Raw genomic sequence first — 13,773 nt, 5'->3', positions numbered from 1 at the left:
GTAAATTCGGGAACAACAACATCGCCGAGTTTAATAATTTCCTCGTTGATTTTTTTGCTGAGATCGTCGATTGATGGTTTCTGACCCATCGAGATATTTACTTTGTTAATTTCGGCAAGAATATTAGTAATTTCCTCGTTGATTTTTTTTATTTTCTCGCTGAGATCGTCGATTGATGTTTTATCGATTTTCTGACCCATCGCGGTATTTATTTTGGTAATATCGGCGAGAATTTCAGTGATATCCTCGTTGATTTTTCTTATTCTCTCGCTGAGATCGTCATGCGATGCTTGATCGGCTTTTTTCTTTGCTAGTTCGTTTGCGGCGGAGGAAGTATCGCTGGATGTTTTTATGTTCTCGTCAAATTTTTTGCTAAATTTAGCTAAGGCATCGTCAAGTTTTTTAAGGTCGTTATTTAGCTTGTTAAGTCTTTTTGTCATTCTGTCCTGAAGATCGTCGTGTAATGCTTTATCGGCCTTCAGAAGCAACGTTGCTGATAACTCTTTGTCGGATTTTTCCACATCCGCGATATTGGCCTTCAGGGGTAACTTCGCTATAATATCGGCGATAGATTTTAATACCATCTCCGATTGGCGAGTAAACTGACTAATGTGATCGCGGTATTCGTCTCGCTTGATTATATCAGTTATTTTGACGTTGCTGGTTTGTAATCTTCCTTCGGTATTTTGAAAAACAGCAACTTCGCCAGGATCCACCTCTGACAGCGATAAAAGATTGTTAATATCATCCCTCGTGGCAAACTTTGATGTATCGATGTCGACTACTTCCTTTTTTTCTTTCCTAAAGAGAGATCTACCGTAAATGTCAACCATGATATTTATCTAAGGTATATTCAAATAAAATTTTGCGATAAGGATTGGATGATTTTGAAATTGCATCAAGGACGTTAATTGACTCCGGGCCGCATATTGGTGGATCTGCTAATGTTTGTGTTGGAAGTGTTGAATACCAAACCGGAAGTTTTAGTTTTGACACGTATTTGATAAATTCATTTGGCGGTGCTAATCCATATGAGTCGAAGTAAATAACTTCGCGAGGATTAATCGCGTAAGCAACCCAGTGAGTGCCAGGACCAGAATTTTTATCAAGATTTATTATTCCTGTCTCGGTACGATTCGGTTTATCTGGTAGTTGATCTCGCATAAATACACCTCTGAAAAATTTTATTTTCTTTTTTTTTGCTTCACTTATCAAATCTAAATTTGAGGCTGGTAGGCTCGACTTAACCCGGATCCGTACGGGGGTCGTCTTAGGTAAAGGCCGGATCCTTGTCGTCGCTGCATCATTTTTGCAAGAAGGAGGGGAGCAAGAAGGGGGGGGAATATCCCTCCCTTTTTTTTACGATATCTTCCTCCGGTAACTTTTTTTGCTAATGCGGAACCTATCCCTCCAAGCGCGCCTAATCCTACTGCCTTTCCAATCGCGGGGAGAGCTCCAGCTATCAATCCTGGAATAGCGGCCAATAGAGGGAAAATACCACCTATTTTGACCATATCTCTGATTGCTCCTATTGAGAGATTCAGGCGAATACCAGTATTTGCTGATTTGGCTCTGTTAAAATGTCCATGTTGATTTTTAGTTAACGATAGTTTGTTAGGTCCACCGTGAAGCTGATTGTTTTTTAAGGTTAAACTTAAACCTCGTCGCGCTGTTGTTGCCGATTGAAGCTTTTTCACCTGACCGGGGGTCAGAGTTACGCTGACGTGATCGTATGGCATATTAATAATCACTTAATCTAAATTTAGAATTTGTTACATGTTCTCTACGGGTGCATCGATGACTCTCATTCTTCCACTGATGCCTTCCAGGATCATTGTTCTATCGCTGAGAATAACTGCAATTGCTCTTGCGTTTCCTCCTGTGTTAATTCTGGCTTTGAAATGAATATCAACAACCGACTGCTTTACCAAATCAAGATGTTCCAGGGAAAAGTAATAGATGGGATAGAGAGTATTAAAATCTAGTTGTGATATTTGCAATCCAGTATCAATATTTTGATCGCGACCCATAAAACTTAATAATCGATGATATGCGCGTGCTGTAGAATATTGGGCAAAATTGATAGCTACTTCCTCGGTTGGCTCCTGGTGGCCATTTATTCTTAACGATACGTTTGTTGCCTCGAATTGATCAAATATCATGTGACTATGTAATTGACCGTATCTATTTGCGTCTTGGAGAGCAACAAAGATATGCCTAGGTGCGGAGGAGCCCTGCTGTGAAGCAATTCGCCAGGTAAATATTCCGTTAATATCAATATCGAGGGAGTCGGTCATCGTTGTCAACCAGGACATGATGGATTTTCCTCCTTGATTCATAAATGACAATAATTTTTCTTCTATGATCATCGACGGTGTTATTGCTGGCATCCACAAGGTAATTTTTTCAAGGACAACTTTACCATCGTCTGGACCAGCTGCTCGCCATAGGGCTCTATCATCATTTGCATCTCGAACAAAAATTATCGTATGTTTCGCTCCGTAAATAACTTTTCTAAAATGTCTGCAAAATCCAAAAATATGAGATAACGGAATTGCACAGGAAAATCTTCGTTCACCTCCAACTAACATTTTATTTCGTGTTGCAAATCCAAGGTTGTAATTTTCATTGAGGCTAAGTGCTACAGGGACGGCGGTGGCGGGGTTAGCAGCAACAGCAAGATTTGGTATACCAAAAGTAATTGAAATATTATCAGGATGATCACTGTTATCCTTGGCGAACATCATACTAGGACCGGCCGATCTGGTAAAATCATCAGAGTATCTTGCTAGTCCTATGATCGTCGTTGCTAAATCAACGTTGTTCGTGATTGATTCAATCTCTTTTCCATCGATCATGTAAGTGGCGTTCTTGAATAATGCCATGATACCATTGTTAACAAATCCTATCTTATATTCCGCCGCAAAGTTGGTACCATCAGCTGACTTTACAATTCTCCCAACAAATTCGATATATGCCTCAGATGGAAGGAAATATCTTGTTGTATCGTGGACTTGTATTTCCTTTCGATTTCTTGAATTTGGCTCAACTACATCGTACGAGAAATACTGGAAATCTCGCACTGATGTATCCCTACCTACTGGTTCATCCATGTCAAATACTTCATTTGACACTTGTGCGAACATTTATTATTAATAATATCGTCTAAAACGAAGACCATCACCTGAAACAAAACTTGTATTTGCTAAATTTGTATTAGCAACATTCTGCGCTAGATTTGTATTAGCAACTTCCTGCGCTAGATTTGTTATAGCAGCTTCTTGTGCCAGATCATTTATTTTTTTATTTGCTGCGTCATTTATGGCCTTACTGACTTCAGGTGGCATTTCGCTGGTAATGGGTAATTTGACGGGTTGTTTTTTACGTACTAAACTTAATATTTTATTTTTGATAGCGTTGAAGCCTTTACTAGCCAAATTACCGATACCAGAAACAGCAGTCTCACCTATCTTTCCTATCGCTTTCAATCCTAGTTGTTTTACCATTGGTCCAATTTTAGGTATTACTCGCGTGACAAGACTTCCAATGATATCGCCGAATCCATTACCGTGAATATATTTGTATACTGGCAATCGAGAGTTTACTATGCGGACCTGATTAGGTCTGCGTTGATGTTTGTGAACAATCATGTTATTTCAATTGTATTGATTTAATCGATGAGTTCATCGACAAACTCTTTATAAATGTGAGAATTAATGATACCGCCGCGAAATAATCGCTGACAAATATCTGATGCTTCGTTGACTATCTCACGGGAGTTATTTCCGGCTCGCTTTCCTCCGATTAATACTTCAAGGCGAGATACATCATTGACAACACTGTCGGGACAAACTGAATATCCACTTCCTGTTTTTTTTGTTTCTGGAGATTCCAATGGCGTTACGTAAAATACTTCATCTGACGGCGATGAAGATTTCTTCTCCTCTGCTGATCCTGGTGATGTCCCTGACGACGACCATGGTGAATATGTTTCTGGTGAAATTTGGGGAGTCCCACCCGGGTGTCTTTCTAGTTTTTTACGTTCAGGGTCGTAAAGTAATTGTTTCTCAATGTCCCTGTAGTTTGACGCTGTTGGTTCTGAAGGTGGGTCCATATACCAGGGGCGTTCTGTGGAAGGATACACCTTTTCACGTATTTCAGGAAATTGAAGAGTATGGCGAATATCAAAGGAGGATGAGTCAGAACTTTCATCTTTAGGTGACGAACTTTTACTTTTACTTTTAGGTGACGAACTTTTACTTTTAGGTGATGAACTTTTACTTTTAGGTGGCAAAATTTCCTTACCTGTAGGTAATGAAAGGGAAGGGGGACGAGGAGGAAGAGGTTGTAATAAAGTAGAAATTTCTTCAGGTGATGTTTCGAGTTTGGGGTATGTTAATTTAGAAATAAGTTCCTCTGTTGGATTATAATATTTTTTAGGACTATCTTTTTTAGGTGTTGCTGAAATTGATGCTCTTGCCTTTCCTTGTGATAACTTTACTCTCTGTTTATAAACATCCTCTGTAAATTTCTCAAAATCTTCATCAGAATATTTTATTGGTTTTCCTAAAACACCAAAATACATCATCGCATACCAATCAACTATTTTAACTTTATTAACATCAATATCTTTTCGCAAAAAGAATCTTTTATTTTCCGGAGAATCATCTGCAGCCATTTCAACTATTGAATCATAGTTTCTGATTAAATACAACTTATTTTCATCCAAATAATTTCTAGCAGATAAATTAGGATCAATTATAAACGAATCATCATCTTTGTGCGGTTCATCACTCTGATCTTTTTTCTTTTTCGATTTTCTTTCTTTTTTCTGAGGTGGAATATCTTCCTTTGGTCTAGCTCCTAATTCCTGTGGTTGAATATCTTCCTGTGGTGTTTCTTTTCTCCCTCGTTTTTTAGTTTTTTCCTTCTTCTCCTGTTGTTTTCTTTCTTTCTCCTGTTGTTTTCTTTCTTTTTCCAGTTGTTTTCTTTCTTCCTTCTGCTCCTTATTATATTTTTGTGTTGCTCTTGCTGCAGCTACATATCTTACGTAAAGCCTATCTTCTATCTTTTTTATTGTTGTTGTTTCTGTGTAAATTTTGTATAGTAAATCGTACCAAACTTCACGAGTTCCATATCTTTTTTTTCCTATTTCAGTCAAAAATTCCCTTCGATCCTCGAACATATTTTCCACAAGTTGAGCAAAATGATCTATATTAGGATACATTTCATAAAGTGGCCGTGATATTATATCCCATCCCTCATCGGTGAAATTTTCTCTTAAATTATCAATATTATATTTTCCTTTTATCATCATAGGTTTTCCTACCACAGGTTTTCCATCTCCAGGTTTTCCTCCAGCAGCAATTGCAAGTTCTTGTGCTGCTGCTGCTATTGCTAATCGCTCTGGTAATGTTCGTGATTGATCCTCAATACTTCTCAACGCGCGAAAAATTCCACTTTTTCTGGTATCTGGATCTTTTTCGTCACCATACACAACCTGTTCAATTGTTCCGGTCACTGGCTTCAACCATTTTGCCGAAGTTTCTGAAATTCCATGTTGCATATCTTCGTAACCACGAACATTTCTCTTAAATAATCGTTTTGTCGGAATGAACTTCTTTAATGCCGCTAATTGCTCTCGCGCTAATCTGGCAGAATGAGGTTCTCCAACTGTACTAGCTTTTGGACTCATCTTATTTTCAATGATATTGTTTTATTGTGAAATAAAATTAACATCCGCAACCTTTCCTTGCAATCGGACACAAATTTTCCTACCCCCCCCCCCAAATTTTGTTGTTTTTTCCTTGTCCAGAATCATATAATTTGCACACAAAAATTGCACTCGGGGTTGAATTTACGCAAATTGTTTTTCGTAGAAGGCTTTATTTCTGCTTTCTGAGGCTTCTACGGAGAAAGTTCTCGTAGAAGGCTTATTTTTGCTGGAACGGTCTGGTCTGTAGAACTTCCCTGCTGCTTCAAGGACGAGGATGAGGATAATTACAGCAAACCACATGTCTCGTTTCAATTTTAGAGTTTATCCTCAAAGAAGACTTTTATTTTTATTTTATTTACTTTTGAAGATAAAGAAAAAGAACATATCTCCGTGGACAAATTAGTATTCATTTTTTAACTATGAAGTTCAAGCGTTCTGCAACTATTTAAAGACTTTCTGATTCAAATTACCAAGGTGCGTTTACTTAAACACATTGGGCACTGTGACGAATATTACCCGATTGTTTTTCTCTACCCAGTAAAGAGATTTAATAGGTATTTCGCTCTTGGTATCAGTGTTACTTTTTAAAGTTATATATGCCATAGTGTGATTGTAGTGCTATCTACACCTTATAAATGCATAAATAGAATCATGACATTAACTTTTGGTAATTTACATTAAACATCGTACCCTGATGCCCAATTTATTACTCTCATTGTTGCTATTATTATTATTATTATTATTATTTTAAAATTGACCTGCTTGCTGATGAGAATTAAAAACTATAACCTTTTGTTGCGTAACGAAGATAGTCACGCTAGGAGCAATAAAATTGGAAAGCAATACATAGTGAGTGTACTTTGTCATGATGTGGATTAGCTCTTCGCCACGAACGAAATCATCTGCATTCTCTTTTCACAATTGCCTGCCCGCAGTGAGATTTCTTAGTTTTTCATGAATATGCACCAATAAAAATACGCCATCAATGAACGAGTCAGACAAGCTTATATAGGTCAAAGAGGTGATCTCTTGTCATCAATAAGTGACTATATTTGGAAGAGGAAATTTGACTGGCTGACTTAATCAGCATGAAAGGTCATGGTCTATGAACCAACCTATACAATTTTAATCTTCTTGCAGGCATCCACAGATTGGAGACCTTGGGTCTTCCTCACCCCACCCCTCTCCACTCTCTGTCATAAGTTTATGCCTAGAATCACTTAACACTAACTATGTGACAGACTATGACATTTTTCGACCGCTGTCAGCATATTACCCGTTGACTCTTCCCCCTGCGGGTACGGGTCGTAGAATTGGCCCGACGTGTCCTCACTACGTGTCGTAAGAGGCGACTAAGTAGAGGTAACCTGTTTGCCGTGGGCTGCGTCCCGTGTCGGGGGAGGAAAGGATCCTGGTAGTTGAGCAGAGGCTTTCCGATACAATACACTACCTTGATCTCTACTTCTTCTGGACGGGTCGTCGGGATGGGCCTGGTCTCGACAAATCGGCTGGTCACGCCGAGCCCTATAAAGTCTTTGTTTACTCGCTTACCTTCTTTATCTTTCTCCTTGTATCTCTCTTGATACCACCGTTGCCCCTGAAGTCTATCCCTTTAGCTTTCCCTTTCCCATGTCTTAGAAGACTTCTGAAGGCGGTGGCTTAAGGGGTAAATCAGGAGGTAATTTTACCGACCCTAGAAGGCAGTGGCTTCATTGGTCAATCATAGGTAATTTTATCGACTGAGTATAGCATCTGTGCATCCCTGGCACTTGAAAAGTGTCCCTTTGTTGGGCTCCATGGTGGGCGGGGAGCACGGGTGCTGAAACCTAAGGAAACTAACATGGAAACTTTTACAAAAATCCAAATAAACGCACCAAAACTGAGTCAGATGACGAACCATGTAGTGTGGTGTCATTTCCACGCTTCATGGTTATACAATCTAAAGATGCCTCAAAACCATTTTCCGCACTCTCTCCCTTTGTTATTAGAAAGACAATTGCGGGAACGATCGAAACACCAAAAAGTGTTAAAAAATTGAAATCAGGTTGCCTTCTTGTTGAGTGTGAGCGACGAGGTCAAACAGAAAATATCAAGAAAATGAAAACTTTCTTCGATATTCCAGTGACCTCATTCGCTCACACAACACTCAATACGTCCAAAGGCGTGATTCGCTTTCGTGACTTGGCTGCAGTCAGCGACACACATATCATTGAAGGGATGACAAACGAAGGTGTCACCGCAGTCCGTAGAATACGTATTAAACGTAATGACAATCTGCAGGACACCAACACCAATGTACTCACCTTCAACAAACCAACAGTACCCAGAGTGGTCAAAGTTGGCTTTTTGCAAGTGAAGGTCGAGACCTACATACCGAACTCCCTTCGATGATATCAGTGTCAGAAATATGGCCATCACGACGACTGCTGCTCATAAAGCCAAATATGTGGCCGATGCGGATACCATTCTCGTCAGGAATCTGATTGTAGAGCAACTCCGCATTGTGTCAACTGTGGAAAGGAGAACCACACCAATTCTAAGGATTGTGATACATGGAAACAGGAGAAGGAAATACAGAGGGTAAAGTACACATCTAACATTCCCTATCCAGAAGTAAGAAAACTTGTTCAGGCCAAAACAGTGCATTCTGGCCTATCCTTCTCCACTGTAATGATGAAAAATCCCAAAACAACGAAGGGCGCTCAAAAACAGACAGATTTACCCGATTCACCACCAAGCTCCAACATACACCCCTATTACCAAGAACAGAAAAACACGGCATCTACTCAAAAAACCTTAAATAATATCCCACCACCGAAATCAACAAGGAATAAAAACAAATAGGCAGAAAAAGGGGTCAGATGACCCCATCAAACTCTTTAACGCGTTTGGAGACATTGAGAGCATGGATGCAGAAGAAACTGCTCCATGCGCTCAAGGTAGATCCGGACCTACCAGCAAAAAATTCACCCCTGTACTTCCTCCATAGAAATATCCACACAGATTGCCTCCGCGAAAGGTCTAACCTAGGTCCACAATCTTCAATTTAAATTTATAATGAAGATCACCATCATACAATGTAACTGTCGAGGACTTAAAGCCAACTACAATGATATTCTCCTGCTTTTAAATGAACATTATCCTTCAGTACTATGCCATCAGGAAACATTCTTGAAAAATACGGATAACATAACACTTTAAAATTTCTCCCTGTTTAACACTTACTTTCAAAATGTTGACAGGGCCTCAGGAGGATTTTTGTTGTTCTAGGGTTTAACGACATTTTTCGCACAAGATAGGCTATACATGGCGTCCAGTATAACTGGTAGAGGAAGAACCCTGGTAAACCCAGGGAAGAACCACCGACCCACGAAAAGCTACTAGGAGCCATTCCCACGTACCCACGCTAGACGAGCCTTGGACTCGAACCCACGCATACAGAGGTGAGATAGCAGTGATCCGGAACGGTGAGCGCTTTAGACCACTCGGCCACTCTGGGCCCCGCCTCAGGAGGAGTTTCTGTTGTTGTGAACAACAGAGCCTATCATAGCGTCATCCCTTTAAACACAAATTTGCAAGCTATTGCTGTAAGCGTCACTCTACATCGAGTGATTACCTTTAGTTCTATTTACATAGCACCAAACACCAACCTAGTACTAAATGAATTAGACAATCTTGTTCAACAACTTCCTGCGTCCTTTGTTCTACTCGGAAATTGTAATGCCCATAACATTTTATGGGGATCAAATCACATAAGTGACAGAGACCACAAAGTAAAAGACTTCATTTCTAGACACGATTTATGTCTATATAACACCAAATCACCGACATATTTACTCCCAGGAACGGGTACATACACGTGTATCGATTCGACAATTTGTTCTCCTTCGCTGCTTTTGGATTATGAATGGAATGTCGCTGATGACCTTCACAGCCGTGATCACTTTCCAATCTACCTTGAAAATATCAACTCTACTATTGATGACGCATTCCCACAATGGAATATAAAGAAGGCCGACTGGGATAAGTTTGAAACACTCTGTAAAACTAGGCTGAATGAGAATACAGTTTTCAACGTTAATAACCCTATTCAGCATTTTACTTCTATTTTAGTAGAGATTGCAGAAGAATCCATCCCCAAGTCCTCACCGAACTGTAAAAGAACCCCAAAACCTTGGGTCACTAAGGACCATAAGGAAGCAATAGGACAACGCCAAGAAGCATTTTAAAAAATTCAACAATCACTATTGTAGCTTATGGAGGCTTTAGACAAGGCCCATGATGCATCCGCTGGGCCTGACGAAATACATTGCCAGTTTTTGAAACACCTTCCAGAATCATCTTTAACATCTCTTTTGAAAATCTTCAATGATTTATGGATTACTGGTAATGTACCCAAGATTTGGAAAGAAGCACCAGTTTTTCCAGTTCCCAAACCAGGTAAAGATAGTGCAGATCCTACTAACTATCGACCCATTACACTTACAAGCTGTGTTTGCAAAACAATGGAACGAATGATCAATTCTCGGCTTATATGGTACTTGGAAACTAACTATTTAACATCTCCTTTCGAATGTGGCTTTCGTTATGGCCGTAGCACCAATGACCATCTGGTTAGACTGGAAACATTTATTCGCAACGCATTTTATCAAGAAGGAACATTTAGTAGCGCTTTTCTTTGATTTAGAAAAGGCTTATGACACGACATGGAAGTACGGGATACTAAATGACCTGCACGATCTGGGTCTAAAAGGCCGTCTGCCCTCTTTCATGCCAAACTTTCTCTTAGAGATTTCAAAGTACGAGTGGGCTCTACACTCTCAGATTTGCATGAGCTAGAGATGGGTGTACTCCAGGGCAGTATTCTATTTGTGACGCTTTTCAACATCAAAATCAATAACATCACTAAGTATTTGGCTCCTGGTGTGGATTGCTCGTTATACGTCGATGATTTTCTAACATGTTATCAATCAAAGCACATGCATACAATTGAAAGACAACGACAACAAATTATCAACAAGATTCAAAATTGAGCCAATACTAACGATTTCAAATTCTCGAAATCCAAAACGGTATTTATGCATTTCTGTCAGTTACGAAGACATCATGATGAACCTAATCTCACGCTGGACAAAACATCTATTCCAGTTGTTGAGGAAACAAAGTTTTTAGGTATTATCTTCGACAGAAAATTGACTTTTATTCCACACCTAAAGAACTTGACAGCTAAATGCGTGAAAGCTCTAGATCTACTAAAAGTAGTTATGCACACTCACTGGGGTGCTGATAGAAAAGTCCTCTTCAATTTATATAGAACCTTTATTCGCTCCAAACTGGACTATGGTTGCGTTGTTTATGATTCAGCTAGGAAGTCATATTTGAAGACGCTTGACCCAATTTATCATCAAGGAATAAGACTCGCCTTGTGAGCATTTAAGACATCCCCGTGTGAAAGTCTCCTCGCTGAAGCGAACGAACCACCTTTATCACATCGTTGAGAAATGCTTTCAGCACAGTATGCTCTCAAGCTAAGATCAAACCCTCTGAACCCTGCTTTTTCTGCTGTTTTTCAACCCAAACACAAAACCTTATACGAAAATAAACCAAACGGCATACCTTCCTTTGGCATTAGAATATCATCCAGCCTTGACAATACAAAAACTGATCTTTCTAAAATTCAGAAAACGTCCATCTCCGAAACATCTCCATGGCTACTTAAAGAACCAAAAGTACTTTTCACGTTACACGATAGGAAAAAAATCCGAGACAAACTCTTCCATGTTCCACAACTCTTATCATGAACTCCTCGCCTAATTTAAAAACTACACAATAATTTATACCGACGGATCAAAGGATGAGGAACAGGCTACATAAGCATTCGTTAGTGAAAAAAACGCACAACACAAGTTCGCTCCCCAAATGGCATATCAATTATTTCAGCCGAAACCAGAGCAATAGACCTTGCTCTGCAATATATCGAAAACAAACGTATTTTAAACAGCATCATCTTCTCCGACTCTTTATCAGTACTTCAGTCACTACAAAATAAAAAACTGGAGAACCCATTGTTGGCCAATGTTCTCGTCAAAAATACTAAGCTAAATACCTCCCACAATATCGTATACTGTTGGTTACCTTGCCATGGTGGCATTAAAGGTAATGAAAAAGCAGATCGCGCTGCTAAAATGGCCCTAACTCAAGAACAGTCTGATTTTAAAATACCGTACACTGATTTTAAACCTAGTATCAAAGAGACTTTACGTCAGAAGTGGCAGACATCATGTAATGATGTAGTGAATAATAAACTTCATGCCATCAAGCCAACCCTAGGAGAATGGACTCATTCCTACAGAACTATCCGTAGGGAGGAGGTAGTCATTGCATGAATCCGAATTGGTCATACGCATATAACCCACTCCCACATACTAAAAGGCGAAGACCCAACAGAGTGCATTTCTTTCAATGAACCATTCACTGTTAAGCACTTTATGATAGTGTTTTGACATGCAACCTACGCGCGATCAGTATTACAATGTGCGTGACATGAAGGAACCTTTTGATACAATAAACACCATTATTATAGAATTCCTGAAAGCAGTAAACATTTACTCTAAGCTATAACTTGTATGCCATCACCTTGAGCATTTTATTGTAATGTTTTTACCGTCTCTTATTTTCAACAACTTTTCATTTGTCTTTATTAACATCCACCATTTACATTCCCCCGTTGATCGGTAAGCTTTTTATATTGCCCTTAACCATCTTATCGTTTACTTTCAACATTTGGTTTTGATATTGCTGGTCGATATAAAACCTTTTATAATTTTAAATGATCATACATATAACCATTTGTATGGCGCTAATGGCCCAACAGTGCTGGTGCGCCGCGAAAATAACAATCCATCAATAATTCGACCTTTCTACACTATCTTGCCAGGAGATGTTTAGCACGGTATATGATGTGCGACTACAATAAAAGATAAAAGACCTTGCAATACTCGTGCCTCTTGTATCTACACGTCAACATTATACCTGGCCAAAAACCAGTACCTGTCTGGGCTTGACTTTATTTGCCGCCAATACAAATTTTCAACAAATAATATTCCCTTTTATCCAACCAATATCGTACGACGAGAGAATAATTCAAATGAGGGTATGGTGACGAGATAAGGTCCATGTTAGGCCAAAGAAACGTCGATGAGAGACACTTATAGTTGGAAAATAAGAATATCAAGCGAGAGTGTTGGGGCAGGGGTACCAAAACATTATAACTAATCTCCTATCCACTCTTCCTGTTCAAATATCTAATTGAAATATTTTACAATACTATGTGTTTTATTCCGAAGATATCTCCCATTTAATCTTTCTTGTCTAGCTGTCGAACTCAAAATATTTAAATATTATTTAAGTTGTAATCCTGAAGAGTTTCTGGGTCCGTTTTACAAAAAAAAAGGCTTCCACCTGACCTTCGAATACATGGCACATGTCATGACTGAAGATAAAGCTCTTACTTTTTTCAACTAATGTGTAAGACATACTTTTAGTGAAATTGGAAGCTGTAGCATAAAAGATCACCTGTGTTCTGGATTTCACTTACCTCGTTTGAAATAATACTCTTCCTTACGCCAGTTGGAGTACACACTGTCGCCAAAAGGCTGCATATATTTATGTACCTTTCGACAACGTCAGGACTTCTGTAGTAAGTCGCACGCGGTCATTTTCCACCCAGCTTTATACATGATATGTTATGGTCGGGTGAATTATAATCATAGCACAGAATAAGCGAGAAATTATTGATTTGTCTAGTTTCGAGATCAAACTCATTGTTTGTTTTATTGGTTTTAACAACACTTTTAACACATTAATGGTCTTGATTATGCCCAAGCAAATGATAACTAAGAACCTTTCGCATGTGGGAACCAGTCCAGCCGACCCGCGCTGATCGGGAATGGTATCGAACCCTGCCAAGCTACCTTTACGCCCCTAACGCTCTTTCAAATGCCCCACAGCGGCTCCTGGACAAACACGCTGCATACATACCTTCTACAGTAGAAAGT

The 13,773-nt window shown here is 39.3% G+C and overlaps 1 protein-coding gene across 1 annotated transcript in view; it reads right to left on the bottom strand.

The window, feature by feature from the left end:
* Positions 1-13,407, bottom strand: part of LOC149786413 (uncharacterized) — an 85,198-nt gene extending 71,791 nt beyond the window's left edge. Inside the window, exon 1 of the mRNA XM_089976851.1 lies at positions 13,314-13,407. The gene's annotated coding sequence lies outside the window, so the exon portion shown is untranslated. The remainder of the gene's footprint in view (positions 1-13,313) is intronic.
* Between the last annotated feature and the right edge of the window lie 366 nt (positions 13,408-13,773).

The sequence above is a fragment of the Sinohyriopsis cumingii genome, chromosome 12 (genome assembly GCF_028554795.1).
Source record: "Sinohyriopsis cumingii isolate HCF-2022 chromosome 12, ASM2855479v2, whole genome shotgun sequence".
NCBI lineage: Eukaryota > Metazoa > Mollusca > Bivalvia > Unionida > Unionidae > Sinohyriopsis > Sinohyriopsis cumingii.
This window is presented reverse-complemented; position numbering and strand designations above follow the sequence as displayed.